The sequence below is a fragment of the Gallus gallus genome, chromosome 2 (genome assembly GCF_016699485.2).
Source record: "Gallus gallus isolate bGalGal1 chromosome 2, bGalGal1.mat.broiler.GRCg7b, whole genome shotgun sequence".
NCBI classification, from domain to species: domain Eukaryota; kingdom Metazoa; phylum Chordata; class Aves; order Galliformes; family Phasianidae; genus Gallus; species Gallus gallus.
In genome coordinates this window covers 98,252,945-98,269,323 of record NC_052533.1, presented here as the reverse complement: position 1 = coordinate 98,269,323, position 16,379 = coordinate 98,252,945, and the positions used below count along the sequence as shown (strand labels likewise).

General features: G+C 45.0%; 1 protein-coding gene across 3 annotated transcripts in view; it reads left to right on the top strand.

Annotated features, from left to right (window-relative positions):
- The first annotated feature begins 2,205 nt into the window (after positions 1-2,205).
- ANKRD12 (ankyrin repeat domain 12) overlaps positions 2,206-16,379 on the top strand; it is a 62,835-nt gene continuing 48,661 nt past the window's right edge. For 2 of the 3 annotated variants that reach the window (XR_005855194.2, XM_015282496.4), the window contains exon 1: positions 2,206-2,312. The gene's annotated coding sequence lies outside the window, so the exon portion shown is untranslated. Of the gene's footprint in view, positions 9,228-16,379 lie in introns of all 3 variants that reach the window. The other variant, XM_040687773.2, reaches the window with a different exon arrangement.

Below are 16,379 nucleotides of genomic sequence, written 5' to 3'. Positions count from 1 at the left end.
ATAAAAGGCTTAAGAAACTATATATATATATATATCTTTAAGTTATGGATTGGTATTATAAATCTTAGCATCTGCTGTAGAAGGCGGAGCTCCCAAGATTCTTCCTGTTGTATCAGCTGCTGCTTGTGAATATCCTCCAACTTAAATGGAGCTCTTGGAACTGCAGGCTACCTGTGCTGATGTACAAGAAGGAGAATGCAGTACTACATGCACTGCACCTGCAGCTTGTCAATGCTGGAGGATGAATCACACTGTGCCCTATATAGTACTGTGAGAAGAACAAACACTCTGCCTTGGGAAATACTTCTTACTGCCTTGGGAAATACTCCACTCGGGCTGGCAGTCTGTAGCCTGCCCGCACGTCAGCCTGCTTTTACCTCAAGCAGTGACCTCTGTAATCAACCAAACATAAAAAAACATGAGGTAAATGCAGCTCTCTTTTGTTGCGTGGTCACTGGCGTCTGCACACCTGCTTCTGGTCAGCTGACAGCACATGATGCACTGCTTGCATCAGAGAGGGAAGGATGGCAGCTGCGTTACAAAACATGGCCAGTACAATAAACTTCTGAAAGCAAATTAGACGCTTTTACCTAAACGACAACATGACGTGCAGCACGGGAGTATCTGGGCTATGTGACGCCAGCCTCCACCAGCAGCAGGCCATGTAGGGCGATGTGCAACAATAGTTGGCCTTCATGAAAGTGAGGTATTCCTATAGAGGTTGTGGAGTCTCCTTCTCTGGAGATATTCAAGACCCACCTGGACACTCTCCTGTGCAACCTACTGCAGGGAACCTGCTTTAGCACTGGGCTTGAATCTCAGAGGTCCCTTCCAACTCCTATGACTGTGATTACCCATAGCACACTGCATGGAAGGTGGTCAGCACCCGCTTCTTATCCGCCTCCTGATTTGTGCCAGCGCTTTTGACCATTAGAAATGGTGGGCACGAGGAACAGGACACGGTCTGACAGCAATAGGACAAGGGGGAATGGCTTTAAACTAAAAGATGAGAGATTTAAGTTAGGTGTTATGACTATCCCCCAGAGGGCAGTGAGGCGCTGGCACAGCTGCCCAGAGGAGCTGTGGTGCCCCATCCCTGGAGGCATTCAAGGCCAGGTTGGATGGGGCCCTGGGCAGCTGAGCTGCTGGGGGGCAGCCCTGTCCATGGCACGGGGTTGGTCCTTTCCAACCTAAGCCGTTCTGACACACCTTTGTTTCGAGGAAAGCACAACAGAACTGTATTTTCAACTACTCTTTTTATAACAGAAACACATTACTACACCTTGCTATACCCCATAGATTGCTCAAGTAAAGCAATAGAACACCCGCCCATTCGATTTAAAAATGTTTAGATTTTCGAAGCATCCTTTAATTCTCAAGAAGTCACATTTGCGCCTTGGATAGTACACGCGAAGGAATTCTGAAGGGATTTTTCTGTTTAAAGACTAGCAGCGGGCTTGAGCTTCGCGCCGCAGGGCATGCCCGGCTCCGCAGCTCCCTCACGAGATGAAGGGCCCGGGGAGAGGGGTGGGTGACAGGAACGAGACGAAGCAGCGGCCAGCCGCCGGGGAACGGAGGACCGGCTCCCCGAGGCACCCACAGCCCGCCCCGCGCCCACGAGCCGCCAGAGCCGCGCTCCGCACCGCCTCATTTGGATGCGCGGCGCCCTCCGGGCCGCGCATGCGCACTGCGCCGGCTGTTAAAACTCACTGCGCCATCGCCGCCGGAAAACCCCTCCCTGGAGAAGGAGCGGCCGCGCCGCTGGGGCGGGAGGAGGCGGCTGCTGGCCCGGGGCGGCTCCTCGTCCCGCGGCTGTGCTCGCGTCTCGTCTCCTCGCCCCGTCCGTTCGCCCCGTCCCCGCCCGGTACCGGCCGCACGGCCGCCGTTTCCAGAAAGTTCGGCGGTCGCAGCCGCCCAGAACGGCGCGACGCGTGCGCGCCGCTCGCCCCGTCCCTCTCTCCACCGCCCTCCTTCGCGCCCCAGCCCCGGGTCCCGTTACCCCGCCGGGCAGCCGGGCGCCGCGCGGCCGCCCCCTGCCCTCCCAACGGCCGCCCCGCGTCCCGTGCCCGGGCCGAGGCCACGTGGGCGGGGCGCGGCCAACGGCAGCCGCACGGAGCCGCGCTCCGGGAGCGGCGCTGTGCAAAGGGCGGGCGGGGGAGGGGAGCGGCAGCTCCGGGCGGGAGGGAAGGAGCGGGCGGGGGAGGAGGAGGAGGAGGGCTGTTTTCAAACCCGACGGCCACAGCGGGGCCGGGGCTGAGCGGCTGCGCGCGGCGGGAGGCGGCGGCGGCGGCGGAGCTCCGGGCCGGGAGGAGGTAAGGAGCGGCCGCGCCCCTCGCTCTCCTCACGGCGGGGCACCCTCAGGTGCTGCCCTGCTCGGCGCGGCGGGGCGCGGCGGCTGTCAGCCTGTCAGCGCCGCGCGGAGCCATGGCCGCCGCTGTCACCCGCCGCCGGGCTGGCCGAGAGCCGGCGGGCGGCGGTTCCCCGGGGGGAGGCAGGGAGAGAGAGAGGCGGCGGGGCGCCGCCCGCCCGGGGGAGCGGCGCCGGGGCCGCGCCGTGCCGCCCGCCTCGGAGCCGGGGCTTCCGTTGACGGCGGCCGCGGCGCCCCGCGGGCGGCTGTCAGCGGAGCGCGGCCCCGGCGATGTGGAGGAGCCCGCGCGTGGCGCGGCACAGGTGGCACCGGGCAACAAAGGGAGGGCGAGAGCGGCGGGTACGGCGGCGGGCAGCTTGTGGCACTGCCGGGTTCGGCTCGTGTGCGGGCTTTTGTTCGGTTTTAAGGACCGGGCTGCTGGTAGGGAGCGAAACAATTCCATTGTATTCCGTTTATTCCGTTTATTTTATTCCGTTTGATTCCGCTGTACTTCGTGTATCGCCTATTATTCCGTTTATCTCCCCACACGAGCGGCTGGGGGTTTGGTGGAAGCAGCCCGGCAGCCTTTGCCGTATTCTGCACCTTTGTTTTGTGGGTGTGGAAGGAGATGGGAATTTCATGCCTCCGAGTTCCAGGAGAGCCGATGGGATAAAAGCAGCACTAATAAAGAGCAGCGAGTGAGTTGTGATGCTCGCAGGAACACAAAGCTGTCAGACAGATGTGCGGCAGCCCAAGTGTCACGGCGTTCCAGGAAAAACTGTTTAATCCTGGAGCGGGGGGGAAAGGGTGAGGTCATCGTGTCTATAAGAAATCATTAACGCTCATTAAAATAATTCACCGTTATCGATGTGGGAAGATTTGAGGGGAGACGCTTCCCTGGTTCCGCAGCGCTTGGGTGGATTTCAGCACGCAGCTTGACGGCAGCTTGCTCACGTCTCAAGCCTTAGGGCTGGGATGTGGTGAGATACCCACAGGGGGTGTGCAGCTGGGAAGGGCTCAGCGCACACTGCCACCTGAAGTTCGGTGGGATGGCATCTCTGGAGTAACAGGTCTTTAAAATGATGTGAGACAGCAGGGCATCTCACCTGTTGTGGCTTCTTCAGGCTCGTGCAGATGTTGGAGGTCGCTCGCTGCTCTTAATTCTTTAGTTGAAACCACAGATTGTCAGCCAACCTTCATCTCATCCTGTGTCAGCTCTGTAGGTCGCACTGCGAGCTTGAGGAATTGTCCAGGTGAAACTGCGGGGTTTGAGCTATGGCAGAATGCTGCGTTGGGAAGGCAGCACTAAACCCATTCACCGTCCTTTCTTTTTTCCCCTAAATACTTTGTCTTTCCTGCACACATCTCGCAAGCTTAAAAAGTCGAGGAGTACAGCTGTTTTTCTCAGTACCCAGAGGACCGTGGTGGCATTCTTGTGGTGGGGTCAGTGTTTTGCTGGGTGGTGTGTGAGTGCCTTCTCTCGTTTGCTTCTTAGTAAGCCCTGAGCCTGGCTGGCGTGCCAGAGGGTGGTCAGAGAGCCATTCATCCTTTCAGAAGGGATGACGTCTGGATCTGAAAGATAGAAGGATTTCTGCCTATCCATTGCCATCTCTTTGTGTGTTCTTCGCCCACTCAGGCGTTTATTCAAAATTATTTGTGAACTCTGAATACTACAGACAGCAAAACTTGGGACAGATGTTGTGTAAGAAAGCAGGCTGCGTGCAACAAATGACATTCATGTAAGGTTTATTCCAGCCAGGCTTGCGCAATAGGTAGCTTCTTTGAGGAAAAGGACTTTTAATAAGCAGCCTGAATGAGTGCTTGCATGAAGCATCAGAGTTTATTTGGCATTAGTTGGGGGTGTTACTTTGTTACCACTTAAGTTAGAATTGAAAGCATATACTGAAAATGAAATACCCGTCTTTATTAAACACAGATTATCAGTTGTAGGCTGAAGCAGCAGTTCATTTGCATCACTGGGGGTCTGTTTAAATTGCTACAAAACTCAGAAACCTGCAGCTCTAACTTTGCAAGGTAGGGGAGTCCTGGGTATCCTCTTGCTGAAGCACTGGCACCTGGGAATGGCTGAGCTGGAGCTTCTTCCTCGGTACTGAGTGTACAGATGCATGAAAATAAGTTCTGCTTGTTGAACTGATTTGCTGTGTTCAGACTACCTTAGTGTGGTGAAATTGCCCGAAAGACCAGTGTCGTTGGTCCTCTTTTACAACTGGAAAGAGCTATTGATCACCAAATATGTAATGATTAACCTGCAGTGTTAATATCCACATCCAGAACAAATTACTTTTGGCTTTTTTTTTAATCTTTTGAAGAAATAAGCTAGATGTGAATGTTTGGCATCTCTTTCTCTTGCCTGTTCTTTTGCAGATGGAGCAGCATAAATGTTGATTGGTCATTTAGTCTCCAGACTCTTATGTTTTAGCTACATCATTAGATTCTACTTAGACTCCAGTGACAGATGGCATGAAATAAATATTAGCACAAACTCTATCTTGCATTTTACGTTATGACACTGAATAGTTTTATTAACAGAATAACAGGAGTCAGAGCCCAGTTAACATGGTCTTTTTTTTTCCTTACAAGTTAATTATTGTTCCAGAACCTGGAGAAATCCTGGGAAGTTCCTCAAGCAGATCATTGAGCTGTGCTTGGTAGCGTAGCTATGCAGTTGAGGATCTTTATTGTCACCTTGTATGAAACCTAAACATTAATTTAAAGAGAGGCTGGGAGCCATTGAGAGCTGGTATGACTTTGCTGTGGCTTATTTTGGGTTATCTCCCCGAGTCTGACAAAGCGCCCTTTTATCTGCAGCTTGCACTTTTATCTTTTGCAAGCAGCAAATGAAGAAACTCTCCTCAGCTTCATGGAGCTATCTGAAGCAGCTGAGCATACAATGTTGCAAGGGGATTGGTTTCACTCCGTTTTATGCCAAGAAAAGCCATAGTCCATACAGAGGCACAATCATAAATTATGTTAGAGGCAAAAAGTAAGGATACTGGAACCACCTTCTTCTTGCCCTGTCTTGCATCAGTGAGGCTGGAAAATAATAGAGATAGAAAGCACCTTTCCCCTGCCTTCAGGTTTCAGAAAGTATTAAGAAAGAAGGCCTGGAGCACAGGCCTTATGAGGAGCGGCTGAAGGAGCTGGGATTGTTCAGTCTGGAGAAGAGGAGGCTCAGGGGAGACCTTATTGCTCTCTATAACTACCTGAGGGGAGGTTGTAGTGAGCTGGGAGTTGGCCTCTTCTCTTGTGTAACAGTGATAGGACCAGAGGGAATGGCTTCGAGCTGCACCAAGGAAGGTTCAGGAAATACTACTTCTCTGAAAGGGTGGTCAAGCACTGGGATGGGCTGCCCAGGGAGGTGGTGCAGTCACCGACCCTGGAGGCGTTCAAGGAACATTTGGACATTGTGTTGAGGGACATGGTTTAGTGAGAACCATTGGTGATGGTTGGACTGGGTGATCCTGTGGGTCTTTTCCCACCTTGGTGATTCTATGATTCTAAACCAAGCAGTGTTTTGTTGTTTGAGAAGTATTGTTCAGGGAGAAATCTGAGTGAGTTCCATCACTTGATGGCAGCAGCAATGAGCTTGCTTGCATTAAGACACTTCCGCTAGTTTCCCATCTCTTTCTTTTACATCCTACTTAATGGGTATCTGGCCTTTCAAACTCTTCAAGCACTGATTAGACAGATTGCATTCTGGCTGGTGAAGCTGAAATATTTTTCTCTTGTTTACGTTCACTTGAAGATCTTGTTCAAAAAGAATGCTAACTGAGAAAAATCAGCTTTCTGTGGTGCTCTGTGCTGTTCAGCAATCTAATCTGGGTTCTTACTGCTAGTTTGCAGATAAGGAAAAAAGGGAAAGTTTGTTTCCTGGTATTTTCTTTTGAGAAGAACAGACTCTAACATGGTCTTGACAGCCATATTACTTCTTAAAACTTAAAAAAAAAAAAAAAAAATTGTCTTGAAAATCACTTGTTCTGTGTCTTCCAATCCCTTCAACTTCCCGGTGACATAGAAACATTAATGAGGGTTAAATGCATTACTCACTGTAGTTTTGCAGCTCTGAATAGTTACACTGTATGCAAAGGAAGTTCTAGCTATTCTCCATTCCTCTCCATCTGTTCCACCACTCTCTTTTCCAGCAAAGAAAAATTATTTCTGTAAGGAAACTGTTATTTTGTTCTGTTGCTTACATGATACATGGTGATGGCCATGAGACAGCAGTATAGGCTGTTGAAGGTGTTTTGCACGCCTTCACAAACTAGCCAGGACAAAAACCTCAGTTACACAGCTGGGGAGCTGTAAGTCTAGTCAGAAGTTTGATCTTTATTTTCATTTTTTTCTGCATCTGCTGTTTGAGATCTCACCAATAATCAGACACACGTGAACAAACCATTTACCACGATGGATCCTGCTGAAGTTGAAGGACGATGAATGGCTTGGGCAGTTCGTCTGCTTTTAGGCCACAAAGGGCTTCTGTGTGCTTTAGGTGCTGTTCCTCCAGGAATGCTGCAGGACAGTTGTGGCTCTTCCTGTTTCTAGGTTAGCTAATTATCAGAGAAGCTAATGAGGGCTTAAATGGAAATTACAGAGGTTCTAGGAATATTGTATAGAATGGACCTGGAATCTCTGGGCTTACAAATCTTTACTAAGTTACTAAAGGGATTGTAGATCCCTGTAGAAGAAGGTTAAACTTGGTCATAGATCTGCTTTAAGTTTTTCTTTGGCAGACACTGTACCTATGGAACAGCCTTAGCTGACCAAGATTTATTTTGTTGCATCTTTAGGGAATAAGCAGTAGATCAAAACTGAGGCTTACAACTCCACTTCTCCATTTAGCTTAAAGGGAGTATCATTACGTTCAGCATCTGTGCAGGTGCTTCCTTTGAGCCCAGAGCTCATCCTAAAAAAGAGTCGAGAGGAAGCACCTGTGACCATGCAAGGTTTTTAGACTTTGTAGATCAAAAGGCAAGACTCGTCATGGATTTTGCAATAAGTGTCTTCAGCTCCTGACGCTTAGGCAGGCATGACTCTTTTCTTTTCTCTCCCAGAATGGGTTTCCTCCTCATTGGATTGAGAAAATCCTTTATTTTGAGAGACTGTCTGGAATAAAGAGAAAGCCCATCAGGCACTCTAGAGCTTGTGTATATCTGCTTCTCAGAATACGGAGATGAAGGTTTTTCCATAGACGCTTATTTTGACAGCAAGTATGGGCCTCAGTAAAAACAGGATGCTTCCCAATGTGTATTCTACACAGCTGTCTTAATGATATGATTTAACTTGACTGTGCCATCAGTACTCACAAGCTACACGGGTTTTTCGTTGGAATAAATGCTGTCCTGACTTCATGGCATAAGTTGCTGGCGAATGGAAAAGACTTAAACCTTTTAATATGCTGAGCATATCAGCAGGAGGAGAGAACTGCCAGTGGACATGCAGCCTCTGAGTTAAAGAACAGCTGTGTTTCTAATTCACGAAACGGAATCGTAGCCTTGCTGAGATTGGAAGGCACTTCTGGAGGGCATCCAGTCCGTCCCCCTGCTCAGAGCAGGGCCAGCAGAGCGGATTGCTCAGAGCTGTGTCCAGTTGAACCTGGAATTCAGCCTAACTGTGTGAATAAAATGCTGCTAAGTTTAGCTAGCCTGTTGAGATTCCTTGCTGAAAGCTTGATAAATTCTAAAACTGTCAAGTGGCTTTCTTTCAAATAGAACTCTTCCTCCATCTCCACCCCCCCACACACCCCGCCCAACTGTTATAGGTAATGAAATTAGTCAGGAAAAATACATTTTTAGTCACCAGAGGATGCAGCCTCATTGCACTACTTCTTGTTTGTGGTAGTCTTGTCAAGCTGTGGTATGTTCTGCTAAGTTCTGCTTCTCAATGAAGTCCTTTTTATTTATTTATTTTTAATATAAATGACGAAGTGCTTGCATAAGTAAGACTTCTTCGTGCTTCATCTTGCTTATTAAATATGCAGTCTGCAGTTTCTCTCTCCCTCTTTTGCTCCCTCTGCCCCAAGAAGACAAACACCTGTATTTATTCTCTATGTTGTTTGTATTGGCACTTAATTGAAGAAAGTCTCTTCCAGTGCCTGCAACTCAGACTAAGCTTCTGGGTGGAAAACTGAAAGTGAAAGGAATTTTCTACTGCAGAAGATAAACAATAAGTATCTAGAGCATAAATACTGATAAGAGTATTTCTTCTGATGTAATCTCCGAGTATCGATAACACCTGAAAAGAAGCTTAGTGTTTTTGATCCGTCAGAATTCCTCTCGAGAAAAACAAGTATTTCTTCCAGCAGTTGTATTTGTGGTTCTCGTTGTCATCTGCTTTCTTGCCAGCACTTCCTGGCAGAATGATCAGCCATATGTAAAACAAGTAATGCTCGTGTCTTCCGTGAACAGATGTGGGGTTGGTCTTGGAGCAGAGAAATGAGTGTGAGAGTAAGCAATGCTGACAATAATCCTTCGGGTTCAGCCGGCTGCAGTTCCCTGCTGACCCACAGGGAGAAATGCTGGGAATGCTGTAGGGATGGTGGCTGTGGCTCAGAAGGAATGATATCCCATGTCACTAGGTGGGAGCCGCTCCAGCCCGACTGGAATGGGAGTCAGTATCGGTGACTTCTGTTAAGCAGGTTTGTCACTGGCCTGGGGAGAGGGAATGCTTTTGTTGGCTCATTTCTGTTTTGTCGTTGATGCCGGTAGAGATATCCCATAAATGTATGCTTCTTACATCGTGTATCTCCTAGGCAGGGAGAGGTTGTGCACCTACCTATGTGCGTAAAGAGAAACGTCTACACAAGTCTTTTGAGATCAGGAAGGATGTTTTACTTCTGAATCATTCCAAGCTGTTCTTTGAGGTAAATGTCATCTGGTCGATGTTACAGGTTCCACAAGCATTCAGCTTTAGTATATTAACCTGCTTCACTTAAGATTGGTTTTGCCATAAGATGTTAACTCAAATGCTTTGAATGCAGCACTTTTCTTGGATATTAAAAGTAAATTAAATTAAATAGGAGAAAAGTAGTGTTGATAGAAGTATCTGCCTCCTTTATCTGTTTGTTATTTTCAGAAAGGGAGACAGTACTGAATTACTGATAATGATTCTGCCATTCTCAAACACTCTGGTATGCCATTTTTATATAAAATATTCCATCATTTCATGCTTTTTCAATTTCCTTGCAAAAATTATATTACTTAAGATTATGGTTTTGAAAGTTCATTTGTAATGTACTTATTTAGTCCTCATGCTTTATTATTAAGCATATCTACAGCACTACAAAGGCTTTCCTGGAGGAATAGATAGTGTCGTATCTAATGTTGGTAGGACTTGCATTCTGAAGGTATGTCCTCAATAGAAATCTCCGTAGAATTGAGGTATAAATCAGAGACTACAGAAACGTTGTACAGACGTTTCCCTGGCTCTATAGATTTCTTTTAGTAAATAGCTAAATAGAGTAGTTGAGCATCCAGAGCTTTGAAAATGACTCCTTTTTGGATACTTGGGCTGTAACATTTAGTATGCTATTGTGAGGTGCTAAAGTAGGTGTGAACCAACTAGAGTGTAACATGTTTATTTTCTTTATTTCTTCCATTTTCACTTATCTACGTGGGAGGACATAAAAAATCATTTATAGATAGCTGGGGACCTTTTCCTCTGTCATACTCTGTTTATAATTTTTGGCTTTTATCTGCTAAGCATAGCACCTGTGAGGATATTTTGATAATAATTTTCTGATTTTCAGTGCTTTGGCAAGATATGAATGGTAATTAATTCCTTGTGAGCTTGGACATCTGATGTCAAGAAATTGCTTTTAGTTTTTCATAACCTTGGTGTGCAGAGTGACATTTGCAGTAGGAAGACCTCAAGATCTTTTTGGCACTTGGGTTTTTTAAAGACAGTGAAGGAAGGAAATGGGACCATGTTACAAAAGTGAAACAAGTGCTTTTTGTCCTTATCTGGATGTCTTCTTTTTAGTTCAGTGTCACTAACCTTTATGTTATGCTGTGTCAGAAGTGCTGTCTGCCATATGCTAGAATAGCAATGATTGTTGGCCTTTCTGAGATGGTAGGATGTGTTTATGCTTTGACTTTTTGGGTGAGACTCCACGTTGTTTGATGAGTAGGGTGGGTCTCTGGGTTAAATCACCAGTTGTCAAGCACTGCTCAAGAGGAGTCCTATTGGAGTAGAGATTGGAATCATTCTCATTTAGGAAGAGGTTGCAGGGAGAGGATCCCTGAAAGTTGGTGGTGTTGTCATCTGCTTTGGAAAAACTATAAGGTACAGACTTTTTAGGAATATTTGGTAAGTGTTCTCCTCACCTGTGGGTAACTGCTTGGAGACTCTTTTGCCTTTTTCTGCCTGTGCAAGAAGAAGTATGCTGAAAAATCAAGTCTTTGCTATGTGGTGCATATAACAAGTTACTAAAACTCTTGACTTAAATGTTTCTGTGAACTGAAGTTGCTATCTGTAAAATGGAGGAGATGAAGTGTTCTGTTCTTCCAGCAATATAATGAAAATAAGTTAACACCCTTGAAGGCAGGAGGAGCCTGAAACTTATTAGTTTCAGTTTTAATTTATGGCTGATATGTCTGTGGTGCTGTCCGATATAAGATTCCTTCTTCATAAGTGGCTTTTTTTGGTTTGATTTTCTTTGTTTTAAAGTTCTTTCCTTCCCTCTAGGAAAGCAGTAGTCAAGGCAAGCTGAAATAGCAAGGAATACTCATAGTATGAGTGACCAATGTGTTATTTTCCTCTGGAAGCAAGTGAAACTCTTTCTCTGTGTTTGTGTTGGTGGTTCTTCAACTTCGTCAGTTTGTCAACAATTTTTGTACAGCAAAAAAGCAAGTTTCTTCAGTTGCTGTGACAGTGCTGCAGTTGCCAGTAGTAAGAGTGATTACAGAAGGTTGAAGTCCACTTTTTGCCTTGAGTATTACTTAAAATACTTCAGTGGGGGCACTCAGGGCCAAGCTAGTGTCTCAGTTCAGAGGGAATGTTTAGCAAATGAAAATACTGCTGAAGGCCAAAGACCAACTTGGAGTTTCAGGAAACTGTAGTCCTGTTTTGTTTCATCTTATCTCAGTTTGTTTGTTTGTTTGTTTGTTTTTACTTCCAGAAGCAAATCAGTGTGGGTGTGTTGGTTTCATTCTAATGGGTAGGTTATGGAGTTGTAAGTAAAAGTGTGACGTGCAGCACTACTGCAATAGGCATTTCAGTTCTTTCTTGGTTCGTGTTTAAGTGTTGTCCCAAGTAAATATTCCAGCCATCCAAACTGAAAGAGTCATAGGCATCTTTCTAATGATGAGATGTGCTATGACAGGAGCAATCTCTTGCTCTGATATACCTGTTATTGGAGGATGGCGTTATCTGTGGTACCTTTAAAGTTCTGGTCAATCCATCCAACAAATCTCGAAGGCATGTTCATGTGTGGTATTTTAAATGAGTGAATAAGATCTTGTAAATGAAATTTGGAGCCAGCGTTCTCTCTTTTTCATGCTATACTACTTGTGTAATAACCTTGTTGCATGATTTATAGATGCCTACAGTTGGTCAAGAGCAGGAAGGCTTGTATTTGCCAGGGTTTCTGTTACCATTTTTTTTCCTCCTTAGGTAGTAGACTTAGCCTGCTCTTTGTATGGTATGAGGGGAGCTTCAAACATCTGACTGACCAGATAACAACAGGACTTACATGACCTTTCAACATTCCTTCCAACGCAACGATTCCATAATTACTGAAGCTTTTGTATTCTTCAGAAGCACGTATTTCATTATGAATACATTTCTTACTTCCTGAAAGTCAAACTGTGGATACAGTCATGCACTTTAATACAGATAATTTGTTAGAAAGAGGCTGAGAAGTTTAAATGCGTTGAAAATAAGTTGTAGGGTATTGTGAAGTGTGTGCAGCTTGAAACTAAGCATAGGTAAACTCAGGCTTTTAAAACACTGAGTTGAAGACATTCTGGATAGGAATCTAAGCAAGTGCAACAAAACCTCAGCAAAGATCCTAGTTTCTTTTCTGAGTAGGTCTGAGTTGTATGTCCTCATTTTTTTGCTCTTCCTAGTAGAAATTCCTAGACTATTAGATACATTCTTTATTTTGGTAGGAAGTAGTGGTTAGTTCCAGCTGAAGAACTGGAAAATCTTTCTTGTTGCCTGAGTGTCAGCTGTTTTTGGGGACTTCATCCTTTCCCTGTGTGGTGCAGTCTGGCATGCTATGAGTAGGTACTTCAGAGTATATATAAAGCTGTTTTGGAGATTGTGAGTAGTCACTGCCCATTCCTATTTCTCTGTGCATGGGCACCTTTTTAAAATGAGATTAAAATATTCTGTTTTTCTTAGGAGTTATACAAGTCTTTCTGTTATGTATTTGAATCTCAAATATCTCTACATTTCGAATTAAAGTGTAGAAGTCCTTTGATCTGTTCCGTATATTAACTAAGAACTGGGGAGTCTCCAAATACACGTTCAAGTCTTGTCACAGCATTTTGAAAAGGTGTGTTTGTGTTAGATGGTTGCTTTTTTTTCTTCGAGTGGCTCATCTAAAACAGAGAGAGAATTGCTGTGGGGAGGAGTAAAGCACTTCTTAGGAGGTTGCACAATAGTTGTAGCAATGGAGTAAAACTGATCTCAGTGTTGCATGTTCTAGCCACAGTCATTTCAAGTACTGTGCAAGTCTTAGAGGAAGATTCTAATAACGAAGAATTACCCATTTCTAGACCAAAAGTGTTTTGTCATTTTGTCATCAAATTCTGCTATATCTGCCAAATTTGTGACTCATGTCCGTACTGGGTACTGCGTTTACACTTAATTCTGCAACACACTGTTGCCCTAGGCACTGTTAGTTTGAGAGTATGTGTTAGATGGCAGTTCTTTCACTGTAACTCCGACATTGGAATCTGCATGGGCTGAACTGTTGTGATTACGTGTGAAAAGAGCTTGTGAAATTTTCCAAAATGAGAATGTTCTTCCATCTTTTGTCTGTAAAAGATGCGTGCAGTGACTTTTAGGCACTGTTCTTTCCGACAGATAGAACTGGTGTGCTGCCTAATGCCAGTAGCATTCATCTACTGGTTACTGCTAGAGAACAGAGCTGCAAGTACAATGAAACACCACACAGTGAAAGTCAAAGAAGTGCCTGGTAAATTGTTCTGTTTGTTGTATTTGATGGTACTTTAGTGTGCACCATATTCAGGGAGTATATCCAAAATATGCTTTCCTTTAAGCTTGTAAAGGACAGCATGCTTCTGGCCTGTAGCTATAGGCAGGCTTGCCAGTGTGGATGTACATAAGTGTATGTTTAGTCCATTCTAGCTGCGTATGTCTAATGTATTACACGTTTTTGGAAAAAATCTGTTAGAGATCTCATACCTAGTCAGCTTTGACTTTGGCATCTTGGGAGTTTGGTTGTTCAGTAAACCTTCTTAGCAGGAATGTGCACTGTTCATTCAACCTTGGATGCTGAATGATTGAGAGGAAGTATTTGTGATTCACGTAACTTTGTTTTCACAGAGCTTTGCACCAGAGGCCTAGTACTATTTTTGCTCAAGTGAAGCCTTTAATAGCCCTTTTCATTGTTTCCATTGCAAATATCAAACTGCTGCAATGATTATAGGATAGCTGTGTTTACACAGACCTCTGCAATGAAAACCTTGATACAAAGGCTAGTACTTTTGTGGCTACGGTCCCCATTCACTTTGAAATCACAGAATAGCATTTTGTATAATGTTCTAATGAGATTTTAAAGTAGGCTAGGCTTACTATTCTAAGGCCCTTTTTCATAGCAGGTTTGTATCTGATCCTTTTGAAGAAGAGGGCTTGGCCATCTACTGAAGGAATCTTCTTCCGCTTTTCTATAGTGAGCTGTATTACAGAGCATAATTCAGGGAGTTTCTTGACTGGCTGACACTGATTTACACCTGCTTTCTGTAGAACTTGTTAATTTTCAGGCGATCAGAGAATATACAAATCGTGAGAATGTCACAGTATGACTTTAAGTGAAATTACAGCTCTTATCTGGAAGATGTTCCTCCATATACCCTGTTTTGGGATCTGAGCTTTCTCTACTATGGCAAAGAGATAAAAAGTGTGAGATAAAGTGGGAGGTGTAATTGTGTATGCGAAGAAAATGGACGGGGGAGCAGGATAGGAACAGACAGAAAAGGACAGGTTGGGTGGAACCAGCAGAATGCTGTGTCTAGGTCTGTTATGCCCCTTCTGCACTTTCTTAAAGCAGACCTCACTTCCATCACCTTGGTTTTTGTGTCGTTTCTCACTGGCCTTCTTCCTGGCTTGATTCCCAGTGTTATTACTGTCTTCTGATAATGCCACTCACACCTTCGTACAGCACCTGCCTCCTGCTAGCTGCAGTTATTGGTTGTGATATGAAGTCCGGTTGTTATCTTGATGGAGCTTAGTAGGTTTGAAGTGCTGAACCATGCGTAAGTTCCCTCCTTAAGCTCCGAAGTGCAGAGAAACCCTAGTCCTGCACTTCTCTTGTTGGCAGATATGTTACAGGATGCTCTGGGCAGCATCCTGACCTCTGCTTTCATCTTGCCCTTTCCATAAAACATGAGCAGCATCTAAGCCTTCGTTTCTCCATGTCTATCCAAGGAGTTGGAAAACTGATGACAGTGGTTAAGTTTGTCATTCTCCATTAAAATTGAAAGTGGATGCAATACTTCAGCTTTTTTTACAGATCCACAGGATTGCCAAGACATAGGTATTTCTGGTTTGTGTTCCACATTGTGGGGAAAATAATCTTGTGTGCTGATCATGGGGGTGTGCTGTGCTCTGCTCCCTAGTGGTCCTTTCCTACCTATCCTCTCAGGTTTGTTTGTCTGCTGTTTCCTCATCACAGCTGCATTCTCTTGTTTTGATAGTCTGAAGCTTTACTTGCTCACAGGCATATCGTATGGGAATTATCAGGTCAAAATACAGCTGTCCCTTTCATAGATGTGATGCTTAACTTGCTGAGCCAGAAAAGCACAGTTCTGATCTGCTGGGCTTTCTCTGCTCCTAGTAAATATTGCGTCTTTGCGTAGTCAGACCTGAATGCTCTCTTTCTCCACTGTCCCATTTTCTTGGTCTTGTTCCTCTTAGCATGTATCCAAATCCATAGTAAAATATCTCAAATAATTCTCTTGTTCTGCCTTCTCACTGGACTCCATGGTTGACAAAGTAGATACTAATTACCTCAGTTAAGGCATGTACTGAAATCTGGCTGGATTGTGTTTTGTTGTATGGCAGAGGATTGTGTTGGAGCAACTACACAGAGGTAATAATGACTTCTGGAAGAAGAAAACTGACAGTGCTGCTACATGTCTCTACATGATATTTCATGTATCACTGGCACTGCTAGTTCGTTAACCTTTCCTTTGGAAAGAAAGCACTTCTCTAAATTGTTTGCTTAGAGATGCTTTTACTGTGAAATTAAATGCTTAAGCCATTTGCCCTTTCCTGATGTAAAGTGAGTGGGGAGGAGGAGAAGAAACTACAAGAAGCCAGAGGGCATTCAACTTAGTTACATGAATATGCTTTGCTAACAACTTTTTGCTTAAGTTCTGCTCCTAACACTATATGTGTGTGTGTGTATATGTATATACTTATATATTTTATGCACAATTTTCTGTGACTTTTGTTCCTTTGTGCCATATCCCTTCCTTTTTGCCAAGTGCAATAGCCTCTGCTACCTTTGCCACTCCCACCAGCATACTGATAACGTTTGGTGTGGCTGGGCTGGGGCTACCAACGTGCTTCTTAATTAGCCAATATGTACATACAGATTGGCCTGCTGGATTTCTCCAGGCAAAATACCAAATGTTGACTTTTTCCTACCATGGCCTGGCTGTTGTTTGGCTTCTCTCTTGCGCTCATCCACCAACTTTTTGTCTTCCTTTCCTTAACAGACTTTCAGTATCACTGAGATCTAGGTCAGACCAGTCATTTTGAAATAGATTTGAAAGAGAGAAAGTCTTGAGGTGTGGGAAGGAGGAGGTGATGTCTACGAAGA